Here is a 16,611-nt window from a genome sequence, read left to right as displayed (position 1 = left end):
TAAGGAAGTTGCAATCTGTTTTTATTTAAGAAATGTTAGTTACTCAGGGACATGCGCATTTGATTTGCTAATAGGCTTCCTTGGCAAGGGAACACCAGCTCTAAGTGTTATTGCAAATCACATCTTGGAAGCTGGGTTTGAACATTTGTGGAGCCCTGACTAATCTGACAGGGGCTATAGGGAGGACTCTGTAACCTTTCTCACTTGCAGCTCCTGATTGTGCTCAGCTTGGAGGGAGTGAAAAAACTCTCCAAGCACCAGCATTTCCTGGATTTGCCCTCATTCTATCTTCTTCCTTGATTGAAACTGGCAAAGGTGCACCTTGTTTTGGTATGAAAAATGTTCCTGTTTTGTTTTTTATTTTTTTTTCCTGTGGAGGGGGAAAAATAGCTTCATCCTAAAGACACCTTGGGGAATTCTCTCTGAATTCAAAAATCTCTGTGTGTTTTTTCTTATCCTGAAAATGTATTTTGAATGCATCCTTCAGTGTGTTGCACTATAGCTTTTCACTATTCATTCATTCCTTGATGCACTGAAGAACAAGTTGGGGTTATTTTAGAAAAATATTTTCTTTGATGATGAGGCTAAATTTGTTTTAACTGATATGGAGGAAACTGTTAGAAAAGTTGCAGTGCATTGGAACTAGCATCAATAATGGAAAATGCTGTTTGCTCAAAGAGAGTCAGAATGAGGGGTAGGAAACTTCATTCAGAAGGGGCAGTGGTGTTAAAATTTGGACTGAGGCAACTAATTGGGGAGAAAATTTAACTCTAGTATTCTCAAAATGCCAACACTATTGTTTGAGTTCAGCAGACTAGATCTGACAAAATAAAGACTTCATTTTATTGCTGGTTTGCTTAGGGGTGTGTTGTTAGCATTTGGGGAAAAGTTTCGTTTGGCCAAAAGTGAATTTTTCAAACATGATTTCAGATTCACATGACCTATTTCATAGCAAATTGTACATTGGGGCAGATGGTATGTTTTTTATTTACATGGTTTTACCTTTGTGAAACAGTGATTATTAACAAGATTTTATTCCTGGTTTTAAGAGTGATAAAGAACCTGGAGCCAGGGACAGCATATTCCACGGACCTCTGTGAATTTCAGTTTGCAGCAAGGCAGTATTGATGTCATTCCTTGTTTTTTGATATCATCAGAAAACTGGAAACTAGGAATTAGCAATCTTGGCTTTTGGTTTTGGAACTTGCTCAGTAACTGGCCTGAAGAATTATGTGCATGAGTGTTAGCCTGGATTTTAAGTAGTTCAATTAGTATTCATATTATAGGAGAAAGTCTAAGTTAATTAAATGCCTGCTTAATGTTTATATGGTTAGATAAGTATAAAGACATACGTTCCTAAGTCCCCTTTACATAAAAGAACAATAAACTGTACATGCGATTTAATTGCTGAGGGGGGAAGGGGGAAAATGAGATTTTTTTTCTGTGAAAATTTAACCATTAAAGTTTATTTACACTTTTGCCTTATTTTCAGCAAATCTGATTAATTAAAACCCTGATCATATAAAAGATAAATAAGAGAACAACTGCATGCTTACAATGACTTATAATGTTATCCCTTTTATGGTAAATTTATTTATTAAAAATATTTACATTCAAATTTTAAAAGCATCCAATGTAGGATCATAAGTTTGGAACTGGAACCTTAGATACTATTAGTCTAGCTTCCACATTTTCAATGAGTAAAATGAGGTCCAGAAAAGTTGTGACTCACCCAAGGTCATACGGGTCATTGATGGACAGGATTATTGAATCCAGGTATCTTGCTAAAGATATAAAACTTTCTCCATGATATCATGTTTTTAAAAAATGATGCCAACCTGTACTGATGAATATTTTTGACTGAGTATTCTATGTCTATCTAACATGTTTCAAACTTTTCCTGGCTGTATTATGTCATTGACATAATAAATTCTTTAAGTAGAATTCTGTGAAAGTGATGGAAGTTGTAAAAAAAAAGTAAATTTAATCTTGATATCTAGAAAAATTTTCTAACCACTAGAGCTATACCAAAGTCAAATGGACTGCCTTGAGAAGTGATCAATTCTCTGTCCTTGGAGGTCTTTTCAAGCTGAAGCTGAATGAATGAATGAATGATCCCTTGTCAGGGACCTTAGAGCAGAGATCTTCTATGGGTAGATAGTGCATTAGGTGGGAATGAGATCCCTTCCACTATTGAATTCTTTGATAGCATAGGAAATCACCAAAACATTGTCACTTTAGAACAAGAGTTGTTAAACTTTATTGAGTTGTGTCATGGACACCCTTTGGCAGTCTGTGAAACCTTTTGAATTCATGTTTTTAAATGCATAAATAATATAGGATAACAAAAGGAAAGTAATTCCATTGAAATATAGTTATAAATGATGGGTGGGGGGTTTAAGTACACTCCAGGTGAAGAATCCTTGCTTAGAATGTACCCCAAAAGAATGTACCCCAAAGGCTTATCTCGAATAGGATTTGAAATTCCTACAATCTTGTCTTTAAGAGGGACCAGTTAAAATATATATTTGTAACTGAAAAACAGTGCCATGGCATTAGCATCTTGGTATAATAGAAAGAGTCCGTCACCAAAGCTGGATTCTAATCTTAACTTGAAGAAAATCATTTCACCTTTTTTAGGTTTATTTTCTTTATCTGTAAAATGGGAGAGGCCCTGGAGTCAGGAGGACCTGAATTCAAATGTGACCTCAGGCACTTAATAATTGCCTAGCTGTGTGCCTTTGGGCAAATCACTTAATCCCATTGCCTTAAATAAATATAAATTTTTTTAAATGGAGGATTTAGATTAGAATTACCTCTAAATTCCCTTTCAGCCATAAATCTTTGATAAACTAGTGGACGAATTAGATGAAAGCAGAGTCCTAGAGGAGCCAGGATAAATGAGTCTTTAATGGGATAATAGGCACTTGAATGACATTTTTATGGAATGGAAGGCACTTGACAAGAAGGTCACAAACAGTTCAGAGGAGAGGTTCAGTAGCATTCACTCTGCCAGCTTCATAATTTTGCTTATAATTATATAGCAGTCCTTTGTCCTAGGCCTAATTTTTGGTGGTTTCTTGATATGCTTCTGTTTTCTTACTTATAAGATGTGATTTTCAATTCAGGTCCATTCAGGAAAGTTATTTAATTCATAAAAAATTTTAATTGCACTGGTGAAAATATGAAAATCAATAAGCCTCTGCCTTCTTGGAATTTGAAATCCTATAAAGGGAATACAACACACTCACAAATAATTAAACACAAAATAAACCACAATAAATACACAAGAGAAGTATGATTATGAAAGTGTGGAAGAACTGAGCTCGGAAAGGTTATTTATTTTGGAGGACTGAGGAAAATTTCTCAGAGAAGGTGATATCTGCACTGGGTTCTGAAGGATGGGTAGAATTTCAACAGGTGAAACTACAGAAAGCATTCCAATTAGAGGAATAACATGAACAAAGGCAAGGAGACCAAAGGAAGGCAAAGAAAAAACAAGCCAGTTTGACTGGAGCATGAATTGGAGGCAGAATGGTAGAGAAGGGAGAGGAAAAGAGTAATGGTAGACCTGGGGATAAAGAGTTGTGCCAAATTGCAGAGGACCTTGAATACTAGGTTAAGCAATTTAAGATTTTATATGCAAGGACAATAGAAAGTTATTGAAACATTACAGTTAGAGAGGAGTAACAGTTTCAAACTTTTTCATAAAGAAGATTACTCTAGCACAAGGGTGCCATATTGATTGGAGTAGGCGGAGAAAGACCATAGTCAATAATACTTATTTGGGAGCTTACTATAATACTTTAAGGTGAAAGTAATTAAGGACCTTTTTAGGAATGGCAGTAATGGAATAAGGAGTTGAGATGAATTAAAGGTCTACGAAATGGAGTTTCTAGATAATTAATAATCAATTTATTAACTAGACTAACAAATAATAAATTGATGATAGTGGTCTCTCAGGGTAACCAAAGATGAAATGGAGATATCACTAAATATTTAAATATCTTTGCAGAAGCAAGTGTCCCTGGCGGGTGGAGATCAACCTTGATTGGTGAACAATCAGTGAGGGAGTGGACATATTAATGAGGAGATAGACAAAAAATCTTCAACTCCTCCTGCTGAGAACTTGACTTGATCTTGAGACTCTGCTGTCTCCATCTATCTAGACAAAAGAAATCCATCTTTTCTCATACCACAGAAGTTGAACAATGGACCAGAATTCACCTTGATTTGATTTTCTTCACCCTTTTATTCTGATAAGCTCTTTCAAGGGCAGCTAGATGGTGCAGTGGATAGAGCACTGGTCCTGGAGTCAGGAGGACCTGAGTTCAAATCTGACCTCAAACACTTAATAATTTCCTAGCTGTGTGACCTTGGACAAGTCACTTAACCCCATTGCCCTAAGTAAATAAAATATTTTAAAAAAATAAAAGAAATAAGCTCTTTCAGTAGGACTGGATCTCTGCCCATCTTAGAAGATAATGTTCCTGGAAGGTTAGGCCAATCTGATCAGCTCTATCTTTCAGAGACTGATTGACCTAGAAAGACTACTTTTTAAACTTGAACCCCAATATTAATAATTGGTTATTAATAGAAAAATGATTTCTCTCAGAGATGTGTGAGGTTGGATTTTTTAAAAAAACAATCTGTGGTTTATTGGTGTATGATAAATACCAATTAGCAGCTGTCATGGGATTTAAAGTCCTTAAGAGTAGCCAGGTGACTCATTGTTAGGTTCACACAGTCAATATGTATAGGAAATAAGATTTGAACCCATGTCTTTCTTGAATATAATAATAATAACAATAACAATAATAATATTAATAGACATTTATTTAATACTTTAGGTTTTGCTAAGTGCTTTCCATAGATAATCTTCTTTAAGCCCCATTACAACTATGTGAGGTAGGTATCCCTATTTTACAGATAAAGAAACTGAAGTTTAGGAAGGTGAAAGGACTTGCCTAGTGAAGGAGTTTAATTTAGGGTTCTAGCAGTGAAGAATTCAGGAAGACTCGGTGACTCAGAAATAAGAGAGATAGATAAGTTTATTAAACTTCTCCAAGTGGTCTGAGTTCCAGGAACCAGCAATTAGTGGAAGGATAGGTAAAGACTTTTAAAGGGAAAGCTGAGCAAGGGGGTGAGCTGTGAGGAACTAGGGAGGGCTTAGGGAAAGATACCTTCATTGTAACTGTGGTTTAAGGAATTACATTAGAAATAGTTCGCTCATTATTTATAATAACATTTTTGTTATCTCAACTTTGTATATCTCAGTCTTCCTTCCAGGGGCCAAATGATTATGATCCCTGTCTGGAACATGATAACTTTTGTATTTTACAAGATACAGGGTACGTGATGTATGGGAAGACTTCTGACTAGATACAGAGTATGTGAGATAGTTTCTAACAGCTCAAGGAGAGACACAAAACAACAAGGTTTCCCAGAGATATGACAAAAAACATAACATTCCTTTAGGTTACACATAATGCAGAAGGTCAGCATAGAAAGACACAAGTTAACTATTTGCTCCCTAATTTTCTATTTATCATTCCTCTCCATCTCCCCAAATAGTTTGGACCCAAATTCATTTGGGGGTTGGGGATGAAGGTCTCATCTTCCATAGCTGCCTCCTGTTGGAAGAGGGGCATAATTCTGTCCCTGCCTAATAAGTTCCATTTAAGAAGGAATTGAGATGCATCTGAAAATTGACTAGAGTACTGACTTTCAGAATTATGTAGAGGATAGTATCCAGCTCTGGTTACTAGTTTGCTTATAGTCTTGAGAAGACAAATCTCATAAGAAGTTTAAATAGGGGGCGGCTAGGTGGCATAGTGGATAAAGCACCGGCCCTGGAGTGAGGAGTACCTGGGTTCAAATCCAGTCTCAGACACTTAATAATTACCTAGCTGTATGGCCTTGGGCAAGCCACTTAACCCTGTTTGCCTTGCAAAAACCTAAAAAAAAAAAAAGAAGTTTAAATAGACAGCCCCCCTCCACCCAAAAAAAGAAAATGATGTTAGGAATGGAGTAAGAAGGAAAGTCAGGAGTTCCACCTGGGGAGGATTCTGGGGAAATAAGATTTTCATGGGTCTCTCACATCCATGCAGTCTTTTCCATGATGCACTCAGTTCAGAGTTCAACCTGTTGGGAATTGCTAATATACATACAGCAATAGCTAAAGAGAAGAACAGCAATATAGAAAAGTAGAGATAATAAAATAGTACTCCATGATCCTCAAAAAAGTATTGAGCCAGTCAGTGATTGAATCAGTGTATCTAGTATATATCTTGTGGCAGCTCCCCAGTCCAGGTAACATGTAAGAGAACACTGCATGCACCCATATCTTTTACTGTTCATCCCTGCCCCTCTTGCTTGGCTTTCCCTTAGAAAGTCTTTACCTGTTTCCTCCCAAGTTGCAAGTTTTTGGAACTCATTAGAGAAATATAGATAAACATTATGTCCTTCATAGCTCTTGGGTCTCATGAATTCTTCACTCTGTTTCACCCCAATTCCAACAGCAGGGTCTCATAGCTAACAAGAGTTAGGATGCAATATTGTAATCATTGCAGAATCAAGAATTTGAAGTTGGGAAGGGAAGGCATTTACCATTTACTGGCAGCTGACTGGAAATAGAATTTAGCAGTGGAAGGTTTTACAAAGATAACATTAAGGTTTCAGACATAGGTGATGGGGTGAAATGGGCAGAAATTTGGGGAAATTTGATGAGGAAAATATCAGAAATTCAGTTTTGGAGATATTGTGTTTGAGGTGGTAGAACCTGTAAATAAATATGTTCAGTAGAAAGGTAGGGAAGTAGATCCTCATCTCTGCAGAAAGATAAGAGGCCAGGCACAATGCTAAGACCTGAAGAATACAAAGAAAGGAAAAGAACAATCTCTACTCTCATGGAGCTTATAATCGAATAGAGGAGTTTGAAAACAACTGTGTCAACAAGAAGCATACAGGATAAATTGGAGATCATCTCAGAGGGATTCAGCCATTTGTTCATTTATTACTCAACAAATATTTGTTAAATGACTAATATGTGCAAAGGGAGTGGAAATGGTTCATGCAAAGATAAAGTCCTTAACTTAAAGAAACTTCTAATCTAACACTGTAACTATCACATAAAACACCTATCATTTTAGTAGTGCTGAATTTGGACTCAATGACCCTTTTAAAAATCCCTTTGCTCCTTATTCTCTGTGTGATCTAGGGAAAGTCATTTAATCTTTCTAAGTTACAGGGTTTTTTTAATCTGAAAATGAAAGAATCAGGCTAGGTAATTCCTAAAGTTGCTTACAAGTTCTGAATCCTATGGTTTTATAATTGAAAAAATTTATGAGAATTCAAAGGAAGCAAATTCTATCAATAATCCTCAACTTAATAATTTTATCCGGAGGTATATTTTCTCTCCAATATTCCAATGGATCTTTGATCTCATTGATCCCTTTAATGATATATATTTGAAGCAAAGGTCTTCTGATGTGATTCTCATCCATATTCTTTCATAAGTAAACCAAAATGTTAACTTCTAATATTTTGGGGGCTCTTGAGTTTTCTTGAATTTGGGTTAAACCAATTTAACAGGCAGGATTTCCATTGGTAATCCTTGATCTTGTTTGTATGGCCAGATCTTCTTTTTTTGATCAGACATTTCTTTTTTTTTTGCAAGGCAATGGGGTTAAGTGACTTGTCCAAGGTCACACAATTATGTAATTATTAAGTGTCTGATGCTGATTTGAACTCAGGTCCTCCTGACTTCAGGGGAGTGCTCTATTCACTATGCCACACCTAGCTGCCCTTCAAAAATTTCTTTTATAATATCCTTCACATCACTTCTTCTGTAAAATTTCTTATTTGTAACACATGGTGTTCTCATTCCCATCATGTGCCTATATCCACTGCCCTTTGAATGCTCCTCAGTTTTTTGGGAGCCTACAGAATTCAATGTTTGCAGCTATACTCTACCAAGTATAGGTAGAATGTTGGCATTCAGTTAAGATCTTAATTTGAATCCAACCTTAGCCATTTACTAGTTGTATGAGCCTATGCAAATCATGTAACCTCTTTTAGCCTGTTTCTTCATTTAAAGAATTGGGATAATAATAACCCCCAACCTCACAGAGTATTAGAAGACTGAAATAAGATAATACACATAAATCACTTTCCAAACTCTACTAGGCTAAATAAAAACTAGTTATTACTGTTGTTTTATGGTTATTACTATTATATCAAAGCCAATATGTACTGGTGGATGAGTATTATAGATTATCCATTATACTTCAAATTATAAATAAGTATTATTAAGTGTATGCCTACACTTAATCATAGGAGGATAATTAGTCCTTTTGCGTGATTATGGATATCATTTTGTAAACTCTGCAACGTTCTAAGAAAACCTAATCAATACAATGTTTCCTTCAAACAGAAGCATTTGGAACACCTTATCATCTATAGGAAATCCTTCTTTGACTTGGAATCTGTTCTAGAGCTCCTTTATAATCATGGTGATCACATTCAGAACTCATATGTCTCCCAGTTTAATGCTCTGCTTGGTATTAATAAGGAGAGGTTTTTCAAATCAGATTATCATATGATTGCATCTTTTAAGAAATATTATATAATTTTTACAAATGCATAGGGGGCACTTTCTTGAAATAGAGTATTTAAAGAATTTTGCTCTATTGAATTATATGTTTTTAAAGAATTAACAAACAATAAATGTAGTAAGATCTTGTGCTCTATATTTATTTCAGTCAATTGTATAATAGAAAATATGTAGTATATGTAATGCTGCTTGTAAAAAACTACCTAATCCCTTGTAATACCCTTATCAATGATTTCCTTAATATATATATAGATTATTCTCCAAAAAAATTATGTTGATAGGAAAGGAAGCAAAATGTATGAGTAACTATTAATATTTTCTTGTTTGCATTTTTATCTATGAGATTTTTCCCATTATTTTTTATTTTCCTCTCTTAAGATACATTGAGAAACAATCCTTTAATGCCAAAATTGATGACCCCAGCTTTCCTTTAACTCTGATTTTTCTTTTTTTCTATCACAACTACATTTCCCATTTTAATGTTCTTCAGTACCATTTTCACTTTGCCCAAAAATATATTCAGTATTATGATGTTAAAAACAAAAGGAGAGTTCTGCTATCTTTGATAGGGAAGAGAATTTATTAGAAAAATCTTTATACATTTTTCTACTTTTGATCTATTTGTTGTTCTTGAAATTTCATCCTGGGGTGGCTAGGTGGCATAGTGGATAAAGCACCGTCCCTGGAGTCAGGAGTACCTGAGTTCAAATCCGGTCTCAGACACTTAATAATTACCTAGATGTGTGGCCTTGGGCAAGCCACTTAACCCCGTTTGCCTTGCAAAAATCTAAAAAAAAAATTTCATCCATAAATGTTTTTAGGATATTACCTCTTTGTAGCTTTCCTCAGTCTTACATCAAATCATATACCTTGAGCCATAAGGGACCTCATTGGTCAACTTGTTCATTTTTAAAAATAATTTTGATTATTTGGGTTATAATGTACCTTAAAGGTCATCTGATCCAATCCCCTCATTTTACAGATAAAGAAACATAAACCCAGAGTTTAAATTACTTGCCCAAGGTCAAATAAATATCAAGACTGTGATTTGAAATCCAAGCCTTTCTCAGATCCAATGCTCCATAAAGTTCTATAAACTATATGTCTTTCCACTACTTCCCTACTGTTTTTTAAAAGGTGATATTGATTCATGATCCTCTACAATCCTTTTCTTTTTCTTATAAATGAGTTTATAGTTTAAATTGATATTACCTTTGGTGCTGGATCTATCTATTCACTAGAGAGTTGAAGTGTTTGTTGACTAATATGGTATTTAGATTCTTTGTCTCCATATGGCAACTAATTTACATAGGCTAAACTTTAGTCTGAAATTATTATAATCAGACTTAATGTTCTTTCATTCATTTCCTATTTGGGTCAACTCTAGAACTTACCAATGTTCTTTCTAAATGTGGAGCTTAGAACTAAACACAAGTCTCCAGATGAGGTCAGATCAGGGTAAAGACCAGATGGGATTTTCACCATATTGTCCTGGAATCTGTTTCTCTTAATACAACCCAAGATCACGTGAGCTTTTTTGGATTCTACACTGTATTTCTGACTCATTTCTGACTCATATTGAATACTAAGCCCACTAAAAATCCTTAGATTTATGTAACATTATTCTGTGTCAATGGAGAGTGCCCACACTAATGAAATCATGGATCATTTTAAGTTCCTAAAGTAAATCTAATGCCAATGAGATTAGGTGGCTGCAGATGGATATGAATTAGGCCAAAGGTACTGATAATGACCCTACATGGTCAAGGTCTTCATTCTCTGCCTTGGTCATGGATTGCATACTAACTTGTCATCTTAAAAATGGCTTTGGCCTCAAGAGGGACTTTTTACATCAGAGGGTTTGTATATGTACATATATAATCCTATGCTGGGAAAACATTTCAATTACATGTCCCATTGATGACAGGTTAGTCATTAGTATAATCTATTAAAATGTTTTATTAAAAACTTAAAGAGATAGTCATCAAGTAGTGGGTAGAGTCCTGAGCTCAGAGTCAGGAAGACCTGGGTTCAAGACCTACCTCTGATATATTAGTTATGGAACTCCGGGTTAGTCACAACCTCTGAGGGTTCTATTTAACTCTAAGATTATAGTAAAGAAGGTTCTGCTTGGTACAGGGAAGTTTACAGATTAACGAAATCACAAGCTTAGTGTCTGTCTCTATTAAAAACTTATTACTGGGCAGGACAACTAAACTTGGTTAGTGATTATTTACTCTTAATTAATTTCATAGAGTTCCTCGAGGGCAGAGTCCATCTTTTACTTCTTATATTCTCAATGATCAGCAAATTACCTGGCACAGAGTAGACAATTAATAAATATTGATTGATTGATACCAATTGCTCAAAAATATTGTCTATTCATTCACATTAACTTTTCCTCTTTGATCATAACTGACATGTACTTCATTCTAATTATAGTATATCCTCCCTCTCCCCACCTCCTACACTTCTTACATTATTCCATAAAAATCTTTTGGTACTTTTTTTTTATTTGAAGAGCAATTTGATGGTACAATGTATAAATTTCATTAGGAATCATACATTTTTAGGCCAATAATTCTCTTTTGGGGATTAAAGCCTAAAATACTCTCAAAGATAACAAAATGAACTAGTAGCATTACTTGTAACTGGAAAAGAGAAGCAGAAATAATCTATGTGTTCAAATATAGCACAATGGTTAAATAATTGGTACATTAAAACAGTATGGAATAGATTAGAAGTCAGAAAGTTTTGACACATACTGGCATATGTGACCCTGGCAAGTCATTTAACCTTAATAGCTGAGGCATCTCTCTGTAAGACTAGAAAGTGCAAAACAGATCAAGCTCTACTTACATCCATAGGAGTTTCCTCATTGGTGTGCTTGCTACACTGAGAAAATTAAATCATTAAAAAAATGCAATAGCTCTATTTTGATCTATATCAGGGATAGCACATCAATGTTCAAGTAGCTTACAGATATTTAATAATTGCTAAGTAATAATTAGAACAATGACAGATGCCGCAAGGAGCAGAGGTGATTCATCTAGTATGTTAGGACTACATCATGCTGTTTAATATTGCCTTGTGTCCTCCTACAAAAAACATCTTGTAATTAGACAATTCACACTAAGCAAAAGCTTGTATTTTTTGAGGTTCCTTCATCCTTAATTGCCAACATTTCTATTCTGATTTTAACACTGATTTTCTTCCTGTATCCTTATATATACACACATACACACACACACACACACACACACACACACACACACACACACACACACACACACACACACACACACACACACACAGCACAGCACAACACAGTTGAAGAAAAACTGAATGATATGCTCCAAAGCAAAAATAATAATTTCCCCAAGTTTTCACATGGAAGTGTATTTGAATTGTTTTTTATTTATTTATTTTTATTTTATTTTATTTTTTTAGATTTTTCAAGGCATTGGGGTTAAGTGGCTTGCCCAAGGCCACATGGCTAGGTAATTATTAAGTGTCTGAGGCCGAATTTGAACTCAGGTACTCCTGACTCCAAGGCCAGTGCTCTATCCACTGTGCCACCTAGCCACCCCTGAACTGTTTTTTCAAAGATAATTTTTGGAAGGATTAGTGGTGGTCAGGGGGAATCAATGCCCTCTGTTAATGTTGATCAGTAACATCTCCTTAACTTAGAGAGTTTTCTAGAGGACTGAATTGCTTTCTGATTAGAGGACTGATTAATTACTTTCTGATGATCTCAGTTAATATATAAGAGAGGCATTTCTTAGACCTATGTCGTCTTGACTACATAGTTGTTCCTTTAAGCTCTATACCCAGATTGACTGAAAATGACATAACTTCATTGGAGAGATGAGAAAATAATGACAAAACATTAATCTACTTAGCTTTCCTCTTCTGGATCTTAATCTGCATAATGTGTCCACTTAAAGTTAGTCTTTATGAGTTTTCAACTTCCCATAGCATTACTTATTTTTTTTTTATAATTGGTACATTTTATTACTAGGAAATGACATCTTGCTTGCGAGAAAGACTTTTAAGTCTTCCTTAGAGAGGCATATCTGTTTACCTTCTGCAGGGAGATGTCTTAGCTATCCTAGGGTAAATAGTATAATACCTAATTTCCTCAAAAAAAAAGACAACATGGAAGTGTCAAAAGAAAAAAATCTGTGCTTCCCCAAACCAATTCTATGTATATCAGATGTAATAAAGTATCCTCTATACTCGAAGTAATAGTGGAAACAACATACACATAATTACTCCAATAATATAAAAGAAAAAACCAATAAAATAGTCAAACATGAATGCTGCAAAATTACAAAAGAATTGCAAAATTCCAAATAAATGATATGAAATGGCATTGCCCCCCCTCCCAAACACCTTTGCTGAGATGGGGGCTGCATGAGAATAGAATATAGCATATTTTGTCAGGAAGAGAAGGTGAGAGCACAGAAGGAGGAGGTTCTAAACCAGATGAATAATGTAAGAATAGGCTCTGGTATAAGAAACATTTTTCCACATCCCTTCTTTAATTTAATTATTTTGATTTTATATCATCTTCATTCTCAAATTCATCCTTCCACTGCCCCTCTCCAATGAACAAAAACAAAAAAAAAAGAGAAAAGAAAAAAGCAATTCAAAGCTAACCAACTCACCCTGAGTCTGAAAATACATACAATTTTTTCCAAACCCTCAACATATTCCTTCAACATTCAAAAAAAATTGAAGAAGATAAAATTTTTCTTATCTCTTCTTTGGGGACACTTATCAAAAAAGTACTTTTAAAAAATCCAGGTTTTTATTAATATCTTTTTTTGCATCACTTACATATTCCCCCATATTCTTCTCCTTGCTCCTCCCAGAGAGCAATCCCTAAAAAGAATTTAAAAAAAAAAAAGAAGAGAGGGAAATTAGTTAAAATGGATCAATACCTTGACTAAATCTGGAGTTATATGTAATATACCACAAACATGAACCCTGCCCTCTGGAAAGGAGTAGAGAAAGGTTGTTGCTTTTCCCATATAATCTTTGGGGTCAAATATGTTTTTTCAAAAATAATTTTTGATTATTTTATGGTTATTCCATCTATGTACATTGTTGCAGTCATTGTATATTGTTTTCCTGGCTCTACTTATCTTGTTTTGCATCAATTTCTATGTCTTTTCCTGCTTTTCCTTATTAATAGACTTATAATTTCTTTTTTTGTTTGTTTTTTAGGTTTTTGCAAGGCAAATGGGGTTAAGTGGCTTGCCCAAGGCCATACAGCTAGGTAATTATTAAGTGTTTGAGACCAAATTTGAACCCAGGTACTACTGACTCCAGGGCTGGTGCTTTATCCACTGCACCACCTAGCTGCCTCTACACTTATAATTTCTTATAGTATAATAATATTCTATCATATTTATGTTCCACAATTTTTTAACTATTTTCTGATTAATGGGCTTCTCTTCTCTTCTAGTTCTTTGCTACCACAGAAAAGTCTGCTGTTAATATTTTGATGTATGAAAAGACCTGAATTCAAGTCTGACCTCAGACATTCTTAGTACCTGTGGGATGTAGGACAAATCATTTAACCTTTGTGTGGCTCAATTTACTCAATTGTAAAATGAGAATAATAATTGCACCTGCCTCCAAGGGTTATTGTAAAGATCTAAAGAGAAGATATTTGTTTTTGTTTTTAAAAGCATTTAAAGTAGTACCTGATACATAGAAGACACTATATAAATGCTTATCTCCTTCCCTTGTCAAATGAACCTGCTTAGGATCTCAGAACCATTCATTCAGAATTTGAATAAACCACAGAGATCATTGAAACCAATCCCTTCATTTTTCTGGTAAGGTCACTGAGGTCAAAAGACTTAAGTAACCTACTAATCATCAAATAGGTAGTAATAATTTTTTCTTTTATTTAAAAAATATTTTTAGGAGCAGCTAGGTGGTACAGTGGATAGAGCACCAACCCTGTAGTCAGGAGAACCCAATTTGAAATCCAGTCTCAGACACTCAATAATAATCACCTAGCTGTGTAACCTTGGATAAATCACTAAACCCTATTGCCTTACAAAAAATTTTTTTCAGCAATCATTTTTTTGGCATGGATTTGAGCTTTGCATTTTTATCCCTCCCTCCCTCCCTCCCCTCCCTCTCCCAACAGAAAGCAATCCAACATAGGCCATACATGTATAATCATGCTAAACATAAATCCATCCATGTTAGGTTATGAGAGAAGAAGCAAATCAAAATGGAGAAAAAACTATAAAGAGAAAAAAATGATATATAAGATAACATAAAAATTGAAGATAGTAAATTTTGGTCTACATTTAAACTCCACACTTCTTTCTCTGAATATGGATGGTATTTTTCCATCACAAGTTTTTTAGAACTGTCTTTGATTGTTGTACTACTGAAATGAACAAGCCCATCCCAGTTAATCATCACCTCTTGTTGTTATTAGTATGTATATTCTTCTGGTTCTGCTCACTTCACTCAGCATCAGTCCTTGTAGGTCTTTTCAGGCTATTCTGAAGTTCAGTCCCTCATGATTTCTAATATAACAATATTGTTCCATCAAATTCATGTACCACGCTTTGTTCAACCATTCCCCAATTGATGGGCATCCCTTCAATTTCCAATTCTTTGCCACCATGAAAAGAGATGCTATAAATATTTTTGTTTTTTTAAAACTCTTTTTTTGTGATTGCTTTGGGATAAAGACCTAGTAGTGGTATTGTGAAATCAAAGTGTATGCACGATTTTAATTCCAAATTGCTCTCCAGAAAGGTGGAATCAGTCACAACTCTACCAACAATGCATTAGTGACTCAGTTATCCCATATCCCCACCAATATTGATCATTTTCCTTTTTAGTCCTATTGGCCAACTTGATAGGTGTAATATGGAGGTAGTATATTGGAGGTAGAATTAATTCAAATCTATCTTCCTGGCTTCAAGGTCATCACTCTATGTTTTATAAACACAATGTTTCATCCCTGGTACCCAAACCTTCATATATGCTGTCAATTATGCCTGTGATATACTACTTCTGTTTCTTAGTTTGTTATTTGTTGTTTGTTGGGGACGAGGGAGAGGTGGAAGAACTTTGCACTAAATTTCTTTAACACAAATATATAAGGATAGTCCAATTTATAGGTGGTCAAAGGATATAATCAAACCAATTTCAAAAAAAAAAAATGTGCACTCTGAATACCTTTTGAAAGATTGTTCCAAATCATTGAAAAATGCAAATCAAAGCAACTCTGAAATTTTACCTCACACTTAGCAAATTGAGAAAGATGGTAAAAATCAGAAACAGTCAATAGTGGCTACAGAAAGACAAGTATGCAAATACTCCATTGATATAACTTGCAAATTAGACCAACTATTCTAGAAAGCAATTTAAAATTATGCTGAAAAAGTAACTAAAATATTTATATCCTTTTACAATGACATTCCGATGCAAGGCATGATGGGAGTAAGAGGATAATAAGCAAGAAAAGTCAGCCTTAGGGTGAGGGAGAAGCAGGAAGAAATGGAGCCTAAAGACCAGGAAATGTACTTTGCCTAGTTTACCTTCGACTATGAAAATCTGCTGTTTAATATTCAAGGTGATCAGAGAAGGGGGTGTGCCAGAGTCATTTAGAAATTGTTAAATTTTCAGAATGAGCATTTACACCTTGGAAACCACAAATGATATATCAGGGCTCAATTTATTCTCACTTTGATTATCTAGATTTAAGAAAATGATGGAGGGTATCTTAATAATTCAGGTTAAATTTTAAAATGTTATCTACCTTTCTGAAGAGCTGGTTGTTAAATATTTTCCAGCACACTCTTGTCAGATGGTGATGTTAACAACCTGATCTGTTAGTTTCCAGAGGCAAATAAGACTCAAGTTAAAGACAAAAATCCCATTTATACCAAAATATTTATAGATTTTGTGAAAGTAAAAAACTGGAAACAAAGTAGAAGTCAATCTGTAGGGAA

The 16,611-nt window shown here is 34.7% G+C and overlaps 1 protein-coding gene across 5 annotated transcripts in view; it reads left to right on the top strand.

Moving 5' to 3' along the window:
• FILIP1 (filamin A interacting protein 1) overlaps positions 1 to 16,611 on the top strand; it is a 309,418-nt gene that overhangs the window by 248,148 nt on the left and 44,659 nt on the right. Inside the window, exon 1 of one of the 5 annotated variants that reach the window (XM_074237340.1) lies at positions 26 to 330. The exons of the other annotated variants lie outside the window; for them this stretch is intronic. The gene's annotated coding sequence lies outside the window, so the exon portion shown is untranslated. Of the gene's footprint in view, positions 1 to 25; positions 331 to 16,611 lie in introns of those variants that run through there. 5 annotated transcript variants of the gene reach the window in all.

Source organism: Macrotis lagotis, chromosome 5, assembly GCF_037893015.1.
Source record: "Macrotis lagotis isolate mMagLag1 chromosome 5, bilby.v1.9.chrom.fasta, whole genome shotgun sequence".
In the NCBI taxonomy this organism is placed as follows: Eukaryota; Metazoa; Chordata; class Mammalia; order Peramelemorphia; family Peramelidae; genus Macrotis; species Macrotis lagotis.
The sequence above is the reverse complement of the archived record's forward strand: the minus strand, read 5'-3'. Positions and strand labels throughout refer to the sequence as shown.